The sequence below is a fragment of the Triticum urartu genome, chromosome 3 (assembly GCF_003073215.2).
Source record: "Triticum urartu cultivar G1812 chromosome 3, Tu2.1, whole genome shotgun sequence".
Lineage (NCBI taxonomy): Eukaryota > Viridiplantae > Streptophyta > Magnoliopsida > Poales > Poaceae > Triticum > Triticum urartu.
The window spans coordinates 733,467,769-733,488,877 of NC_053024.1; the positions used below are offsets into that span (position 1 = coordinate 733,467,769).

The following is a 21,109-nucleotide window of genomic DNA, read 5'->3' on the forward strand; positions in this document are numbered from 1 at the left end:
GAAACTAAGAAAATTGTGTGGACATGTCATGGACTTCTTCTCAAGTTGTGTGGACCTGTCACTAGAGAATGAGGAGAAAATGAGTATGATATTTGATGATGTTAGTGTTGACAAATAATTATGTGAGTGCGCCACTTCCCTAGTCTGAATTTGGGGGCTCTCAAATTCACAATGATGATGATGATGACGTGGATGGCTCAGGCTGTGATTAGATGCTACCCATGTCACACCTACCAAAGCTAATGGTCGGAGAAAAAGATCGTGTCCATATTCACCTAGTCCTGCTATGGTGCAAAGATTGCATTCAACCGTATTGCTGACCTCTGGGAAAAGAGGGAGACTAGTCACAATTCAGTGACATCTGAAATGAATGAGGATGCTATGAGGGATGAGATCAAAGAGATGAAGGACATCGTGGTGAAAGTGGAACTCTACCTAGAAGTGAAGTGTATTTCCATGCTCTAAATATCTTCACAAAGAAGCAACATCATGATTTCTTTAATGCGCTCAATGAGGAGAATGGATCTTATGCTCATGAAATAAGTATTCTTATCCCTTTGCTTATGTTTTTGTTGGAAGAACATGTAATACTTTGAAGATCGTCCTATTCATGCCTTTATCTGCAGTACTCTTATGCGAGACAATATTTTTTTATGATATCTCTATGTGAGACAATGATGTTTGAAAAAAATTCAATTTTTTATGTTCATATGGGCGATAAAACGCTAAAACACAACTCAATATCAGAACGAATTACAAACCAAGTGCATTGCCGACTTTTCAATTTGAATATCAAAATTATGATGGAGGGAGATGAACTGAAAAAATCTCGCAGGCTTATTTTCAGGGGTTTTATTTCATAGGATCTTATCTGGGGCTTATTTTCGCATGAACTTATGCATAAGCCACAATTCAAAAGAACTGGCTTTTATTGCATCGGTGGATTGCAGAGGGTTACTCAAGTTAGGTGCATGGCAAGTCTATGGAGGAAGTTTTGGAATATTACTTCATAGAACTCATTGGCAGGAGCATGCTTCTGCCATCTCAACAGTCAATGTATAGTATGAAAGGAATCGACTCCTGCCATGTCCATGACTTGATTCGTAAAATTTCCATCTCAAAATCAATGGTGGAAAATCTTATTTTCACATTGGAGAAAGGAAAAATAGTGGGGCCACATGATGGCTATTTAAAGAAATTCTATGACTTTGTGGTCTCCATCTTCTTGGCGACGCAGTTCAACACAACAATGAATCCTTGAAATTGGTCTTGAGTGTTCATAAGCTTCATATTTAACAGCCTTGTAAGCATTGTCCTTTTTCAAGGCAGACGCCCCTCCTTCGCTACTGCAGTATCAATCGTGGAACTGATACGCCACAACAAATTCCTATGCACTAAATAACCCAATGATGACATATTTCATCCAGATATACATACTAAATGTGAGGACGAATCTGAAGTGGTCCTTCCCTATTTTGGGACAAGTGGTGGAACTTTGTGAATTACATTCATTTGTGGCTTTGGTTTGTTGTGCTGCGATGATGAATATTATTTTTGGCAATTAAAATTAAATACTACTACTTATACTAAACATTTCTCATAAAATTCAATATTTTCAATTATACTAAACCTTTATAATTTTGTTGAATCACAACCACATCAAGTATATTGGCATTACAAAAGCTATACTAGTTTTCTTATTTTGCACCTTTAAAAAATATTTAAACCAAATCATCTTCTGAAAGAAAAAAGTAAAGATAAAGTTATATATATTCAATTTTGGTAATTGCTTGTAGAGGCTCACCAGGGATATTACTGTGTCTATGGTTAGGAAACCTTAACCATGTTTAATCAACGAGCTAGTCTATTAGAGGCTCACCAGGACACAATGTTTGTTTATGTATCCACACATGTATTTGAGCTTCCGGTTAATACATTTGTAGCATGGAGAATAAACACTAATCAAGAATAAGGAAATATGATAATCACAACTTTATTATTGCCTCTAGGGCATATTTCCAATATTTTTAAGTTTATTCAAAGAATTGACATAGATTATGGACCGCTCTGGCGGTCCTTTCTAATATATTTTTCCAATCGAATTCAAACAAAATATGGACGAACTGTAAAAAATTTATTCATATTTAGAATTTTTTTTACAGAGGTTCGATCAAAATTTTGACTAAACCATAAAATGACCTAATCTAATCGTCGCCGCTTGCGGCGGCGAGCACGATGAAATCCACCTCGCTGGCGTCGACGGAGCCCACGCCATCTTCGTTGTCGACGCTGCAGCCTGTGCCGATGAAGTCGAAGCCATCACCCGCCGGCACCGCCACGGACAGACACGTCTCGCCCAGTCGCGAAATGTCCTTCAGGTCGTTGGGCGCGCGCGGCAGAACCCATCCCGGGGCCATCGAGGTCCCGCGGACGGCAAAAGAATGCCCCGGCATGTCCTCGGGGTCGGCGGGTTCTCAAACGGCCACCAGCTCGGGTGGGATCTCCGGCGCTGCTGTTGGGGAGACGACCGCGGGCGGCGCCGGAGGAGGTGGGCAGCTAGATGACGATGACCTTGTCAGAGTTCCTGCCGTCCCAGAACTCGCGGCAGCCCGGCGTGTTGAACCAGCCGCTAAGGCTAAGCCGCTGCTGAGCGCGGCGGACGGCGGGTCCCTCGACCACGTAGCCGATGCCGCCGATATGCCAGCACAACTGCAGGCGGGAGGCGGGCGGCACGAAGATGTTTTATGGCGTGGGGTCGTTGGCCTGACCCACTGTCAGCGAGAATGGCTAGAACCCCGCCGGCGCTGCTCCGCGCCTACAGCTGCTGTCGGCGCTGCCGCTGGCCGACATCATAGTCGGGTCCATGCAAGTTCTTCAGAGGCGAGGAGGGAAGTAGATTTGGCTAAAGGCAGTTGAGGGCAGGGGTGCATCGGCAGCACGGCGTACTCAGGCTATTTATGGCCGGGCAAACCGGGGAGGCCGGTGGTCGACGAGACCCAACATCAATGGTAGCCTCAGAAGCCAACAAGGCACCATCAATGGTGGCCTCCGGAGTCGGCAATAGTCGTCTCGCGGTGCCCAACTGTCGTCCACACGCCAAGTCGTGGTTAGACAGACTCGACGGGTCAAAGCGATGCGCCCAATGCATGTCTGGACTCTGGACCGGAAACGCGGCCCGACATGATCCACACGGTCAAACAGCTGACCACCACACGATGTGACAGGTTAGGCTGACGCGACGATGGGTCCACCTTGCCACGCGGCGTCATGTGACGCCCATAAACTAAATATTCGACCGGCAAAAACGTCTTATATTTAATTACGATGGGAGTATTAAATATCATTGGAAATATATCTTTTATCTGCAGTATAATATCTCTAACTTGAAAACAAATGTATAAATATGATGTTGAAACCATTAAAAACAAAATAATATGTTTACCTTATTTCATTTTTGATCTTTAACATTAGAAACATATTCATACATAAAATAATGTAGAGTTTGCGGCTTAAAAATGATGCTCTCACAATATAGCTGTGCTAACAACAGTGGCTCCCTTTGCATTGCCAGGTGAACAATCAAATCAAATTATTACGGACTCCGACATGAATCCTTGTACTCGTAGACTGGGGAGAAAGATTCGGGAAGGATGATTCATTGATTCATTATATCATAGCCTGGAGAGCTTGAGCTGCTGCTTGAGCAGCGGCCGGAGGTGCTCCTGGTACCCGTCCGGCACCACCGTCTCGTTCAGGGGGTCCTTCCACGCCTCCTTGTAAAGCGCCGAGTACACGTCCCCGTCGTACCGCCCCAGCGCCGACCCCAGGTAGTGGTCCGTGTAGTCGAACGCGTCCACCAGCGCCACCACGTTCGGACGAACCTGCAACCGCCACAACATTCACTTGAGTCATCTGCTGTCTCTGCCGGAGGTGTTGTTACCTACCAACATAGATCGATTGGCCTTGATTCTTCTTATTACCTGCGCGTAGAGCTTCCCGAGCTGCTCATTGGCCAGCGCGCCCTGCCTGGCGGTGACGCACCCCGTCGACAGGAAGTCACCCAGGTGCTTGTGGATCAGGTGGAGCGCGTAGATGCCGCACAGCTTCTGAAGCTGCTCCTTCACCCCATGCCCAGGGATGTCCTCCTGCAGCTTCTCTATGAACCTGGCACACATATGCATAGGGCGAACAAAGATGGATGAGTACTTGGTTGCTCCGAAATATGGAAATACAGGCTCCAGAGCAAAGTTCAGCTTACTTGGTCACAATGATGAGCTGAACGTGAGCCACAGCAGCCTCGAGTAGATCTGGGGAAAGCTCGGAGAAACCTACAAGGCACACGAGATCATTCAATATAACCGAGTGCACCTAGTAATTCACCAATACGATGCTACTTGCAAGGTTGCACCCACGTACACTTTGATGTTTCTAAATTCTAATTCAGTAGGCGGTTGCGAGGTTCGTTATGGATGAGCTATATTGAGCGTGTGGTGGTCAGTTCGGTTGCACTGGAGCCACGCCAACTGGCTTTGGGCCTTGGTGCTCTCGTGTTTGGCTCGATGTCCCTGATGTTGCATCTATGTTTTTTTGCCTACCCCAAGCTCTAGTGTCTTTGTTTTCCTGTTTTTCGGTTTTCACTCGGTTTTCCCTAATTATTAACCCGGCCCGGAAATGTTAGGTTTTTCGTCCGGTTTCCCTTATAAACTGGACAATCTCTCTCTTCTTCTTAATGAAATGTAGGAACCTCCTGCCCTCGTGATGTGGTTCTTAAAAAAATTTCAGTATGTGCAATACGAACCTTCTTCTTGGCTTGGTGCCTTGCTGATGTTCTGGGCACAGTTCACCGCCATCCTCAGGGCCCTAGCTTCAAACACCTCCTTTATGGCAGCAGGGCTAAGCCAGTCTTCCACTATAGAGAATGATAAATAAATGCATGAATCAGTACGACAATCGATCATAAGGTCAATCGCTTAACCAAAAAGTAGCTCCAGACAAAATGTCTCATACAGTTTGGAAGTTACTATCATATAAAAAGCCTGCCTGAAGATATACCTGTCTTTACAACGCTTTTGCATTGCATCAAGTGCTGTATGTTGCCCATGTAAGCTGTTGTGCCCACAGGCTGCTTTCCACTGGCCACCTGAGAAATAGTCTTCATCAAAAACCTTGCAACCTGTAGAGAGCACCAGAGGTTGTGGTCATAGTTATACTACTTTACTGAACCAATGTTCTCACTCCGATCCATAATACTTGTCTCTCAAACGGATGTATCTAGCAATGAAATACAGATACGTCCGTTTGATCAACAAGCAATATGGATCGGTGGGAGTACAAAAAACAGGTTAAAATGGACCAGCTGCGTTGCATTGGAACTATGATGAAACAACAAACTGACCTGCAAGAGCAAAACGACATTGTCTCCTTCATAAGTGCAGGCAGGAAGATTGACCGCAAACAATTCAGGAAGCCCACTGCTGTTCAAGTAACCATGTCCACCACAGAGCTTCTGACATTCTTCAATCGCATCCTGCATAACAGAGAGGCTAGCTTTAATATTACAGAAAAATTCAATGTGAAATGCATCCATTATATAAACTGGCTTGACCATGCAGGTGATAAACCAGTAAACGAGTAATCCCTCTGTCCCATAATATAAAACGTTATTATATTCAATATACTCACATATTGGATGCAATAACGTCTTATATTATGGGATGGAGGGAGTATTTTGTTGAAGGCATTGCTGGATTAGTTGATTATATACGTACAGCTGTTGCAGATGTTGTCACGGACTTGAGCCCAGCAGTACAGGCATGAGCCTCGGGCAGCGTTGAGAAATCCTTAGCTTCCAGTTTTTGTGTGACATCCGTGTATAGCCACTTAAGCCACTGACCCACAAATCTAAATGCATAAGCTGAAGCCAGCAAAGGAAACAGCCTGCTCTGTTGAGTCTTGTAATTGAGGACCTGTAGGCAGTGTAAAATACATTACCCACTTGTTGGTGGTGAGATAGCTAAGGAAACATCACTAAGAAATTGTCTTGACATCTTATCCAACTTCTTTACTTCTACTCCCTCCGTTCCTAAATATTTGTCTTTTTAGAGATTTCAAATGGACTACCACATACGGATGTATATAGACATATTTTAGAGTGCAGACTCACTCATTTTTTTTCCGTATTTAGTCACTTGTTGAAATCTCTAGAAAGACAAATATTTAGGAACGGAGGAAGTAGTTTCGAGTGTGGCCAGAGTAACAGATTACTTGAGAATGACGATTAGAAAGGCGGACTGTAGTATGGTACCTGAATCTCAGGGCCACCAGCTTTTGAACCGAACTGCTTCCGGATAGCACTATACCTTACAGCAATGCAAACAGCACGGGACGAAGCCCTGGCAGAATCTGCGACAATTGTCTGACGGACATAAACCATTGTCCCGTATAGCAGCTGCTTCGGCACGTCTGAGTGCACATACTTTCCCTCCCTTGTAACTTGGGAAAGCCTAGAAGAAATAAGCATGGCATACTTTAGGAGGATTACATCAAATTAACAAGATATATTCGGTGAACACATAAATGAAGTGGCAGAAAACAAGGCATGCCAATGGACCAACCTCATCAACATTTGATCCCTTGGGATGCGCACATGGTCCAAGCGCATAACACCATTATCCATACTGTTATATGCCCCGCTGCCAAATTTTCCACCAATATCACCGATAGTAATGCCAAGGAGCGGAGAGTGGTCATCTAAGCTTCGCAACTGCATAATGAAACCTGAAATACGGATGCACATAAGTTACAGTTCGCAAAGGAAAAGCCCACTTAAGCGTCACCTCACCGCGATGCACAAGGCTTTACCATGTATGCCATAGTCTTTTCCTTCCGTTATGAGACGAGCATAGACGACTGCATGAGTCGAAGTTTTTCCCAAGCCACCAGGCCACCACTGCACAAGGGGAGGGGAAATCATGAACCAAGAAAAAAAGCCATTGATGAATTTTAAATCACCAAGGAAATATAACTAAGAAAGCAAAGTCCTAGAATAAATAAGTAAATTTAACAAAATATTACCTTGCTAGAGGTCAGAGTCGGGCTGTGCATAATAAACTCATCGGTACTTGGATCAAATGTGGCAGTTGTCTCAAGACCCTGAACATTTGAACCATGACCAAGTTCAGTCTGGGCATAGGTTCCAATTATTTGGAACTTGTACGCCATCGTTAACCACTTCTTCTGCTGCTCTTCCGTTCCTTGCCCTTTTATGGAAGGAACAAACATGACCTACACAAGGATTATTGCATTAAGTGTTGCTTAAAATTTGATAAAATGATTTATATTCTTAGTTGCAAGTGACTAAAAAAATCAAATATCATTGAAGCACACCGAGGATAAACTTATCAGAGTTCAATAGTGTGGATGAAACCTGCACAAAGAGAATCTATCTGTTGACCAATGTGGTATGTAGGGTTAAAAAAACAATGAGGTATGTTTTGGGTAGGATTTCAGCGCGGAGAGTAAGGCATGGTCCAAGGCTGGCTTGTTTAGAGGGGAGTTGACAGTTTTCTTGCGGGAGTTGTATAGGTGGTTGGCTCGCGAGTAGTCCATGCCGTAGATCTCTTTGCAGCCCATGTTTTAAACTTGGCATGGTTGGGTGTCTTTCCATTTCTTCTATATATTTCATGCTTGTGCGTATTCTTGAAAAAGTAAGAAATACCCAATGGAGATCAACATAACCAGGTTGGTCGATGTACAGCCTCAGCAAGTTTGCTTCCTCCTCTGTTAATCCACAAAAAAGAACATGGACGTATCTCAGTGAACAGTACAGACATAGAACAAATAAACGCTGGAGAAAGCATGGGGTTTGTGTTGGGCAACCTGTGAGATGCAGCTCGACGGTGCGCTTCCACGCATGTGCCGCTTTCTTCAGCGTATCCTTGAACAGCTCCTTCCTGGAGAGCATCGTCCTGGTATCCTTGCGGAACACCTAGATCGAAAAGTAACAGAGTAAGTGACCCCTTTTCAACGAGGGGAATTTCATACTTAATTGTCACCACAGGTTACTTGAGCAAAACATATTTCATCGACACAAAATTCAATACAAAACCAAATGCTACTGCTAGAACAGCCATTAGAAACTGCCTCACTGCTGCTTATACAATGGGTGGACTACCGGTTTTCAAGCTGGAAAAACATAGCATACACAACAGGGTAATCTAACAAACAAATTTATAAGAGCTACTAGTACAGTATTCGGAGCATTCTGAAGAAGAGGTCAAGGAGCGAGCAAGCCAAGCACAAGGGGGAAGACTGAAGAAGTAGAGGCACTGTATGAGGAAGGTGGAGTGTTGAAGCCTGGGAGCGATCATGTTTGATTGATGTTGACAGACGGTTTTGCTAAAAAAAAACACATGCTACAGATGATTCTTGCGGGCTATCTGACCATTGGTCACCATACAATGGGCGGACTATCATCAAGCTTGGAACAGGAGAAGCAGAGCTTGAGTATCCTAGTAACAGGATGAACATGCTCACAAAAGCTACTGATACAATGAACAAGAACGGCGACAAGGTGAAGAAGGGAGAGAAATCAGAGACCAATGGTGGAGGAACGAGCGGCGCCAATGTCCTGTGATCGGCAACTCTATATGAAGAAATTACGGACGTAGGCCAAATTTTTCTAATCTACGGAAGATGTAGTGTGTGGCGCATGTGAAGACAACGGAGCCTCATCACTCAAAGCTTGCCGATAGCAGCACCAAGATGGTGTTTATCAGATGCGAGAGAAGTTCTGACACCAAGGCATACCTATTCTATGACCCACGAATCAAACGTCTACAAGTTTCACGTGATTGTGTTTGAAGAAACTCGATCGTTCATGTGACACCAAGATGGCAGCCGACGACGCTCCAAACAGTAACATATTCATGGTTGAATTTCCAAGTGATGATGATATAGGGGAGGACATCCAGGTGGATGGCAAGATGACCAACTAAGGTGACCATGGTGTCAGCAATCACCACGGCGCCGACACCAATGACGACGAGCATGGGTCGCAAAGTGATAGAGACAATGACGCGCATGACACGGGTGGAGATCTCGGTGAAGACATTGACAACGGGGCGCATAGTGATGATGGCAATCAAGATGATGGTCATGGTCACGACGATGATGCCGTCGACCCGGCATCTACCACGTCCGGGACTCTGTCGACTTCCTCAAGTGTATCGACGCCGAAAGAATTTGTGCCGTCTCATTCACAAACTACAACGGACTCCTCCGGGCCTCATCGCTAAACGACCCTCAAGAAAGTCTACAAGTATGCAAACCTTGTTATGCTCAAGTACTTCGGACTGTGTTTACTTGGAGTTGAGGAATAGGCGTACTTCATAAAGGCGAGCAAGAGTCCTAACTAGACACACACCATCGATGAGGAGATAAAGGCGATTAAGAGCAATGACACTTGGACTTTGATAACCCGACCTCCGAACCATAAGGCCATAGGTTTGAAGTGGGTGAGGATGCGTCGCACGTACATCACCATTCTTAGTTGAACCTTTTAGGTTTGATGGATATGAGTACATACATGAGTCATAAAGGCACGCACACGTTTGTATAAATCTTTAGTAATTGTATGGACATAAAAATAATAATGAAGTTTTTGAAAGAAAAATGAATTTGTGCCATTGATATTGCCCTTTAGACCTTCTTCGGTTACACCCATTGTGAAGAGGATTGGATGGGATTTTTTTGGGGGTGGGGTGACTTGTAGGGGATTAAATCCATCTCAATCCCTGCCAAAACCCCTTCACAACCCTATCAACCGAACACAGCCTTAGGAGCAGGAGGAAGAAGAAGAAAGACTGAATTATTGACATTGGTATTGCCCTTTAAGAAGAAGATGATGAAAATAATGATAACAAATAAAAATATTGCACACATTTTACACATAAAATGCTCTTCCTAATATGCAAGCAGAACCATATAACAGTGGAATGATATTGGTATTACCCTTAAAGAAAAAACTGAAATAATATAAAAAAATAAATAGCTAAATAATATAGTTTTCTAGGAAAGAATGAAACCCATTAAAAACAATGAAGTTTTCTAGGGAAGAATGAAATCCTCTAAGCAGAAAGAAAATAGAAGTACTAAAACTAGGAAGAAAAAATAATGAAGTTTTCTAGGGAAGAATAAAACCCTTTAAGAAGAAAGAAAAATAACAAAATAATGAAGTTTTCTAGGGAAGAACGAAACCCTTTAAGAAGAACACAAAATGAAAAAAAAATGCACACAAGTTTGCCATGAAACTGCACTTTTTTGTAATTTGTAAAAAAATAAGCATATATATTACAAACTTTCCCTCTAATATAATTTCACACATGGTTTATGTACTTGCGTGTATACTACTTACTTACAAACAGAAAAAAAAACATTTTGTAAGAAGAATTGAAGTATAGTGGCATTGGTACTACCCTTTAAGAAAAAATTGAAAAAAATGATAAAATTTGCAGACAACTTACACATAGTAGTGAAATTTACATAAAAAAGTTTTAAAACAAGGAATGAATTAGTAGCATTGGTATTGTTCCTATAAAATAAAATGAAATAAAAACTAAAAGATAATACAAAAATAAAATTGTCAAAGAGAGAATAAATTAGTGGCATTGGTATTACTCTTAATGAAACAAAAAACTTTTTCTAATATGCAGCAAATCTATCTATATCTATACCTCTATACCTATACCTACCTATACTAATTACAGACTCCCAAGTAATTACCACGTTAATCAGAAATTACTAACCGTTCATCTGGTGGGACCGAATTATTACGGTGTAGATTGAGTCATAGAAAAAGTCAAATTATTATGGTGTAGATTGAGTCATAGAAAAAGTCAAATCCTTTCTTGGTCGTTCGTGGAATCAGAATCCTAAAAGAAAACTCCTACCTCTCAATCTATCTACAAGTCCTTGGTCTCTTTTCTCAGTTTTGAAAATATAAGTAAAAACTCCCTCCACGGTCTCCTTTCTTCATACGCTGGACAGCCTCTTCCCAAGTTAAATCAGATTCATCCGATCGGTCGCATTGTATCTATAGGATCGTTAATTTCTATTTTCCCTACCCTATATCCACGTTCATCTACTCCTTGAGAGATCGCCTCTGCCTACCCCGCTGCTTTCTTGGCCCCTATGAAAGGGCTCCGTCCCGCTGGCCGTGCTTCTGGCCGAGGTCTCCGTCGCCTCTTCCCTGTGTCTATCACCTCTCTTCGTAACCAGTCTAGGTTTGCTATGCTCTTGGTCAAGGTCTCCGTCAACTCTTCATGCGCTGTCACTTCTGGCCGTAGCCAGCACAGGCCAATGATGGACACAGCGACCAACAAGTATGTATGTCTTGGTTGGGTAAGAATCTGATGTATTGTGCATTTTTGTCAAGTTAGTTTGCTATATATTTACTCGAATGAGAATGTTTTGAACATGCCTATACCCTACACCCTACCATTGGTTGGGGCAGATTAGATGCGTTTGTGTTGACAAAAAACTGCATGCAGCCTAATCTCCCAAAGAGAAATTTTATCATACGTGTGGTGTCCTTAGATCTGTAAGAAATAATACTTATGTGTAGAACTAATAGGATGTAGTTGTGCTGTCGCACTGAAATACATGATTCTGTAGTAGATTTTGTGCATGAGTGCGTGACACTTGCGATTAATATCTGGAATCTCTGCACAGCAAACCATATGTGCGTGATATCTATCATGTTACAGTGGCTAAAATAGGAGCATATAATCTTCACTTAATCAAATCATCCCTACATTGGACAGATAAACAATAGAAAGAGAACTCAGTTTCATGTCAAGATATAGAAAACATACATTGGTAAATGCGTCTAAAATTCAGAACGAAGATCTTATATCTTATGGCTTCTGTTCCTTTTTAACAATTAGTTTGGTGCAGCCATGTAGCTGACTTGAAGCATATATTGTTGCCCTTCCCGATTACTATAGGACCAGGAACACCCTGTCCAATACTTGCCCTCTGCAAAACTTGCACACGTAAGTAGCAAGGCTTGATCCAAGAATTAGTTGATGGCCGATGCTTTTGTCAGGCTGCAACACGTACAGTTACACAAGCTAGCCGTGCAAGCAGGCAGGTGGATTGATTTTGTCAGGAAGGACCGAAGGAGCCTCGGTAGCAAACCTGTACAATAGCCAGGTGACTGTTCACTTTTGTTGTTCTGTAAATTCTACCATTCTGTGTCTTCTTTCCTTTTGGTTACTTCCTGCTTTTCCAGAGGTCTGATACGTATGTGCCATACATTGATTCTTTGTATAGATGAAAACCTGAAGAAAATACTTATCTTTTCAAAATATCTCCTTTAGTTTTAATGTTATGTACTGTTCAATTAACAGACATTTAGATGATAATTTGGAACCATGCCAAAGTGAGATTTTGATTAATTATATGTACTCTTTAGAATACAAATGAGTTTATTTCAGTAATTTAGCTCCGAATTCATCTATTTAAATAAAATAATTCGTAAAGGAAGTGTACTTTGTTGTTTATATATATATGCATTACGGACAATGATGCAAAATAACTACGACACACATACTATATTCATTGGTTTACTTTTTGCCTGCTGCATTGAGATATTTGTAGGCTTCAGGCTGCTCTATGAATAATCACATTGCTCAACATCCCTTAGTATTCTGGCCTATTAGTATCTACTGACTATTGCTCCACTTGGTTTTCTCCTTACCTTTTACTAGCTTTGTCATCAGTTAAGCAGATGAACTGTACCAGTCTGCGCAGCTTATCCAATAACTGTATACACAAGAATATGGAGAATTGTCATCACTTAGAATACAAAGGTTCTGTTCACATATGCTCTCCACGACATGTCAAAGCATATTTGGAAACAATTGTAGCACCAGATGTATATGTGCCACCGAGCGAGTGTTGAGCAGTAGCCTCCCATGGATTAAGATGTGCTCTTAATTTTTTAATCTTTTGGAACAATGATGTGCTATGCTTCCACTTGATTTTCACCTTTTGCAAACATATAGTACACATTCATAAATCAGGAGCTAGTCACTTTTGCCTGAGGTACAATTTCTGTTTGCAGTTGTTGCATGTACGTATTACGTCCTTCTTAATAAGATGTTCAAATAAACCGGATGTGACTCTAACTTGCATATTGTTCATAGCTCTGAATGATACAATTTCACTATCCTAACAAGCAAGGGAATCATCTTAGAAGGTTATATCTATAATTAAAATAGGTACATGGCAAATGTCTACGTGCTGGACGTAGGAAGGAACTCCCTGCCCAAGTTATGCTATCTAATGCTAAAGCTAACATTTTCAGCTACACCTTCTACGTATTAGCTTCGATTATTATATGGTATATCACTTGGTATTTTTGTATTTCCCAATAATTATCATGTTTCTTTGTCATTTAATTCCATTTTGGATTACAGAACTGCATGTATGCTTAGCTACATGTTCCTAAATAAAATTGTTCCTATAGCTCTATTTTATTTCATGCTTGGGTGCACTGAAATATAATTATAGGGAGATGGTTCTTTTGTCAATTAATCTGACTATAGGTATATTTCTTTATCTAACTTACATATTCATTGTCGGGTCCTATATGTGGTGTACTACTTTGTAAGACAATGGTTTCTAATGTTGATGCATTGCTAATGTACTTATTTACATTTTGTTTCAGAGATGGCCCTTTGAAATTTTGTTTTGATAGACGATTGATTTTTAATACCTTTTTGTGGATATTTTACTTGATAATAATAACCAGTCAAACTGATTGAAATTCATAAGTATCTAGAGATAGTAATTGCCTAATATAGTTATTGAGATATTTTTAAATGCTGTAAATTCATGAGGTTGTATCGGCTATGAACATCTAGATTCTATAGGTGCATAGCTATCTTATTTGTGCTGATATAAACTAATGTCTCCTTCGCTTTTCTGCAGACCCTTTTGCTTATATTTGATATATTTCAGATGGTAAACAAATGAACATGTGGAGTCGCCAGATAATTTTCCTATCATGATGATTCTCCTTTTTTGTGGCTAATTTTCCGGAGATTTTTGATTTGTGGCTCATGGAGTTCGGTAAAGATCATAGTCCATTAAAGTTAAGGCTCTTGCAATACATTAGAGAGTGCAGTAGTTGACAAAAAATGAGAGAGTGAAATTCTTTGTCAATATATTTATGTCACTTTGCAACAGTAGATGAGAATGTATTTCCTCTGACATCTTTTAGCATGACACGTAAATACGTTTTATATGTAGTATATATCCTAACCTTGATTATTTTTCAGAATTTCATCTGCGATTAACTTATTACTTCTCTAAGATAACCTATTACACACATTTTGCCTTACAGTAAAGCAAATGTTTGATGATTTCAATACTAATGATTTATAGGTGAATTTCTTAATTTGTATATTTTAAATATGTAAAAAAAATTGTACCCAATTTATTGTTAATATCTTGATGTGTTCCAAAAATATACTAGCCCGTGCATCCGCACGGGTTGATGACTAGTATACATATAATAATGCAAATTTTTGCAATCTAATATAATTTACACACATACTCCTTCCATTCCAAAATTCTTGTTTGAGATTTGTCTACATACGATAGACAGCAATTTTGGGATGGAGATAATAATATATAGTACTTGCGTGCATACATACAAAATAATATTCTGGGTGATTTTTTAGGACGGAGGGAGTACGTGTAAAGCTTCTGGGTGATTTTTTGTAGTGTTCTAAAACCAACAGTTGAGCATATTCGTGGTGCATGGAGTTGAACATATTATTCCTCAAAAGCTGTGCGCGATGGTGGCTGAAGTTGACAGTCAGTTCGGCCGGCAGATAAACAAGCTAAAGCTATAGACAATTCTTGTGCGCTGCACTGCCAGTGCCAAAACAAGTCGAATTCGTTTGGGGAAGAAAATCATGTCGGGAAGGGTGCTCACGGGGTCTGAGGCGACGAGGCAGGCCATGCGGTCGGCGACCTCGAGGGCGTGGCGGGAGCCGGCCCAGGCGACCTTCATGCCGTCCACGTCGAACTGCGCCGTGGCCCTCTCACCTGCCAGGTGGTCTGCCTCGCCTCCCCCGTTCGCCGCCGCCATCGCCCTCCTCCTCCTCCTGGCTGATGTTGCTGGCTTGCTGCTGATGCGCGTTGGGGCGTGCGTTTGTGGTGTCTGGGCGGAGCACGCAGCGTAGGAGGTATTTATGGCGTGCGCGGCTTGGGTGCACGGCGGACAGCAGTGGTGTTAATGGGGTACTACTACTCCAGTACTACGTTGTACTATTTGCTTAGCATCACGTGTTATGTTTGGTCGCCCCCATTAGAGCAAGTATAAGACGGCTACAAGAGATGTCACATAAAATTTATACCTATTTGAAGAAGAAAGGCGAGGGGATAGAGAAGCGGGCTACAAGCTTATACCATCGGCTATAGTACGAGACCCAACAATCTTTGTGAGAGAAAAAGATTGGGCACGTATTAATGCTATGATGGATGAGCTATTAGATTATTTATAAATGACATGACAACTTTATATTGCCGGCTCTTGGTGTTATACTATTAACCATGCTTTGATGTGTGCTGCTATAGTCTCCTCCTCTTGTTAATTGGGTACTAACTACTGGTTGTTACGTAGTACGATTGTAGACGAAGACAACTCACCTCGTACACAAACTGGCCGGCAGCAGCCCTTACGTCGATACGACCATGTCCCAATCAAGGCACAACTGCCCACCTGAGCCGTATGTCGACAAAGACAACTCACCTTGCTCATCACAACAAACAATCGCTCTACCTCGTATGTCGATAAAGACAACTCACCTTGCTCATCACAACAAACAATCGCTTTACCTTATTATGTGACCCCTCTCGTTTGTGCCATCCTATAATATTGATGATGACATGACAACATATTCGTGCGTTTTTGCTTGTCCTGCTTTTTACAAACCCTGCGAATCAAAGAGGTCCTCAAAATGGATTAAGATGCAAGGTTTGTGGCTTGCACACAGAGAACCTTTGTGGGATTATACAACATTGGGAAACTATGCACAGTAGGATGAAGGCAATCGTATCGCTGTTGTTATATGGATCCAACACAAATCGTGATTTAAAAATTAGTAAAGATAGACCCCTCTCGGCCTCTCTCACAAATCCCAACTAAACTATTTCCTAGGTATATTGCTTCACTTCTGCTTCAGTACAAACACATCGACGGCGAAGATCTGTCCACATCCGTTTATAATAAATGGCACGATGGTCTATTTTCTAAAAAAATTGGTCGCCCGTCCGGCCATATCGATACGCGTTCTGTGTACGTACCGCACATAGCGACCCGGTGTGCATGGCACATACGCAATTAGCTAACCAACCGCCTCGCTCAGCGCCCCAGCCTCGCGTCCCTGGCGGCTGCAACCCTAGCCGCCGCCAGGGCCAATCTCCCAACGCCGTTCTCCGGCGGCTCCCCTCCGCCGGCGACCTCGGTCGTCGGTGGTGAGGGGGGCCGCCGGATCCACGCGTGTGGATCGATTTTTCTCCTTTATAGTTTAGGTTTTTAGGTTGTTCATCGTCTTTGCTTCGGTGATGACGATGGCGGCGCTGAATAATGAATCTTCGAATCCTTCCCTGACGAGGCCATCGGTCCTATGGTTAGGGATGGATTTGGAAACCAGTCTGTTCAAGCAAGGATGGTGTGGCGGCGGCGGCATCCTCGTGGTGGACCTGTGTCCTCGGGCTCCGCCGTTGCGACGACGTTTGCTCCAGCGTCGACGCGGAGCTTGGGAGGTAGTCCAGGAGCGGATGCAGATTGTGGTCTGCATCGACAACATCTGGAAGACGGAATATCTGCTGGGCTCATGGTTTGTGGATGGCAGGTATGGTTTCCTCCTTCAGCGTCTTAGTCGTGGTGGGGTGCCAGATCTGGAGTTCGATGGCGTGTCCGGGGTGTTGCCCTGGTCTGATTCGTTCAACGGCAAGGGCTTCACTTTTGGTGAGCCACTTTGGAGGTCCGCAAAGCTGCATATCAGCGATGGAGCCGCGTCGAGCTCGGGTGAGGTGGTGATTCGTCATTCTTTTCTTCGGTGGCTGCTGTGGTGGTGCCAGAAGCAGTTGACGAGCGTTGGTGTCAAGCTCAGAGATGTTCTACTATCTTTTTAGTTTTGTCATGTCGGTCTTTACGTGATTCTTTATGATATGAATGAGACACATATTATCATGAAAAAAATGGCACATACGCAATTAGCGAGTCAATCGCATCGCTCGAGGCGGCGGTTTCCCACAAGGCGAGCGAGCGGCAGTGCCGCCTGTCACACGCCATGGTTGCGCCGCACGCACCGCAGTGCTGGCTACCACACTAGCCTACCACACGCCACTGCTGCGCCGCTTGCCGCGCTTCCGCTGTGACATGCCGCATGCACCTACCACCATTGCGCTGAGTCGCCTGCCACCACAGCGCATTGTGCCTACCACCCCTCAATCCTCCTATAAACCCCCACGCCCGACGCCGTTGTCACTCGAGCCTAGAAACGCATCCGCCACCCCCACCGCCAGTAATTCAGCCCAAAACGCAGCTGCCGTTCATGGGCTGCAAGGCTGCAACCGCAAGTGCACATGGTTTAGTTGAAGATATACAGGATTGTGGGAGGTGGAAGCAGCCGAATAACTTTTTTAACACAATACAGAAGCAGACGCTCATACATATGCATATACTCTCATCCTATGAAGACAGGCACACACCCTACCCCATGAGTACCTTCAAAAGAATGAGCCGAGACATCATCTTGAGATCGACGAAGTCACCACAGACGCTTTCATAGTCGACGAGAACGTCTTATCTCACTGAACGCACATTTATAGATGTCCTGAAATAAATCCTACAAATGCGAGAATCCGTGTAAGTCTAGGACTTATACCACCGTCCTCCTAATCACCCAATCATAAGTTGGCACTTAACAGCCTTGGGGAGGCAAAAACATGCCGATAAATTAGAGGAATACTTATGGGAGATTACAACATATCTGCAACGACATCATAGCCGTGGGATGAAACATGAATCAACGGCAAATGATTGGTCTGCCGATTTCCTTCCACCAGACGTATGATGAGAATAGTTACCCCTTAACTTTTCATGTACTACTATTACATCCCTCCCTGCTTGTAGAGTCGTAGTATTTCCGGGACATGAAGTTTTTGCAACCGAGCTTGGGTGAACAGTAAAATTGAAAAATATTTAAAAAAATCTGAATTTGTTTTATGACAAATGTTTTAAGAGCCTGCAAATTTTCATCATGAAATCACATTTGTGAAAATCATGGTAAAAAAACAAAATCGATAATCTGATAATGGTACTTTCGAAAGCATTTCAGAGCACTAAATTTTGTTTGCCACGACTTCCAGAATTGTGATTTCGTAATGAAATTCTGCAAGCCCTTAGAAAATTTGGCAAAGTCTTCCATAAAAAAATTCAGAGTTTTTGGACATCCTTAAATGTTTTTCGAGTTACTGTTCATCCCGAGCTCATTTGAGAGCTCGGGTGTAGAAAGGGACTTTGGTATTTCCGTTCTTTGATTGAGTTGATCAGTCAAGACTGCCGTTGTACAAAGGCTCATTTTATATCGCCAGCTGCATGTGTAAGCTGATACTCCCTTTAACCGTTCATTTTGGAGTGTGTCAATCCAGAAATTAACAATACCTGCTATTACATTTTGGAAGGTTTGGTTAGCTGTCCCTGTTTTTACACGTCAATCCAGAAATTAACAATACCTGCTGAGGTACAGACAGCGGGAACAACTATTGCTGAGTTGTTGCAAGCTTGGGTAGTTGAGTTGCGATAAATTGCCATTGGTTGAAGAAGTGCAGATCAAAGCTCGATTTGTTTGTAGGAGTATTTTATCAAGTACAACCATCAGTTTATATTGTGGCCCGTGCATTGTACGGAACATCAAGATGCATTTTTTTATAAAACACTTGTTGTGATTGACCCATGCGGGAGTAATCCCATGTGTAGAAACTAATGATATCTCGAAAAAGAGGAGATATAAGGTGAGGAGGAGTGGGGCGTGGTGGTGATTGATGGCCAGACTGAGCGGAGGCATGGGGATGGCCGATGCCGGCAGCGCCCACCATGCCAGATTGTTTCAGAGGCTTCGTTTTTTAATTGCTCAACAATGAGGTTGTGGGAGACAAGGATGAATGATGAAAATGCTTATCTGCAAATGTGCAGAGAGGTGCGCGTATCTTTTTGAAAAATTGCTGTAGTTTGCTTTCTGTCCGTCAGATATAGATCAGACGGTCTATACTGTAAGATGGCAGGCACACCATCATCACCAACTCGATTTTTTATAAAAGTAGAGATAAGAACTAAAGATGCCCGACCTGTTAACGTGCAATGTCAGAATAGTTGTCCCTATTAATCTATGTCAAACGAAAAAAACAATGTGAAGAAGGTAATCGAGTAGCTTATTTCAAAAACAAATTCAAAAAGGACGATGACCCTGGCCTCTAGATCAGGGTGATGCATATATACAACCATTTTTTAATTACTCCATTCACCAAGACGTTACAAAAGAATACACCAATAAGGCTGAAGCCATCTTCTTTGGCAACAACATTCTACACCTATCAAATGATTTCAAGTGATGATGGAGCTAGTGGCCACCATGGTGGTTGGAAGAGTACTCTGGTCGGACCACTGCCATCCACTGTGAAGGAGAAGGCGTCCAGCTACCTCCTTGACCAGTACAAGGTGATGGAGGGCATGGAGGAGCAGCACAAGATTCTCAAGTGCAAGCTGTAGGCCATTCTGGACGTCATCGCTGACGACGAGCACACGCGTCCCACAAAGAAGGGGCCAAGGCTTTGCTCGAGGAGGTCAAGATGGTGGCTTGCGAAGCGAACGAGATCTTCAACGAGTTCAAGTATGAGGTGTTCTGCCGCGAAGACAAGAAGAATGGGCACTACAACAAGCTCGGCTTCGATCTAGTAAAACTCTTTCCCACCCACAACCGTTTTGCATTCCGTGACAAAATGGGGAACACGCTTGGCAGCATTGTGCAGACCATTGAGGTCCTTGTGGCTGAGATGAACGCCTTTGACTTTAAATATCAATAGCGAGCGCCAGCATCCATGCACTGGCGGCAGATGGATCCTCTTATCTTTGATCCAAAGAAAATCATTAGCAGATCAAGAAGGTAAGATACTAACGAATGCTTTGCAAGTTTCTCGCCATTCTAGATGTTCAGAATATAACTTCCAGGAACGATTTGGATTTGTTTTATTGCAAAAAAAAAACAAATCAGCGGAAAATGCGGCCGCCACTGTTGAATCCTCTGCCCAATATTGCTGATGCCATTGCCACGGAGCAACCTAGCCCAATATGGTACATAATTCCCTTGTCTCTTCATTCGGGCTTAAACCCCAATCTGAATATGAACTCACATCTAGCTTGCATTTCTGAATAAGAAGTTCATCAATGTTTGTTTCTACTTATGTTTATGATTGTCTGATTTTGCTGTTGCCGCCATACAAAGAACCTAGGTATGCAACGGTAACAGAAAAGATGCTAGGTTATTCGTGTGCCATTCCCTTTTTATTCTATTAATTGTGTTTTTTTCCTGTAGCCTATTTCCTGCTCAACCTACAGAGATGTGGTGACACACATGGAACACTCTTATATTGCAGCCACGACTTTAGAGATAAGGCAGATTCCACATGTAAGCAGATGCCATTGCTAGGCACTCTAATTTGTTCAATTGTTCCTTAAAAGTACTTTTGAAATCTGTGATGCATTCAGGTTTGCTATTTTCCTTATGCCGAGAGCTAACATCATTTCCCCCTTTTTAATCGGTTAATTAATTTCTCTGAGTAATATTAGCTCTCGGCCCTCGGCATAATAACTTGATTGGAGCTCGCAGTATCTTTTTTGTATCTCTATGGGTCCCCAGAGAGAATAATTGGATTTTACCAATTTACAAATAAATTTTACATTCATCATCTGAATGCACAGATGCTAAAAAAATGTACTAGAAAAAAAAATATCCTCAGTTAGCTGCAA

General features: G+C 42.6%; 2 pseudogenes; one reads left to right on the forward strand and one right to left on the reverse strand.

Moving 5' to 3' along the window:
* Positions 1 to 3,671: 3,671 nt before the first annotated feature.
* On the reverse strand, positions 3,672 to 15,085 carry LOC125546291 (annotated as a pseudogene).
* A 4,485-nt stretch (positions 15,086 to 19,570) lies between these two features.
* On the forward strand, positions 19,571 to 20,709 carry LOC125547361 (annotated as a pseudogene).
* Positions 20,710 to 21,109: the final 400 nt, after the last annotated feature.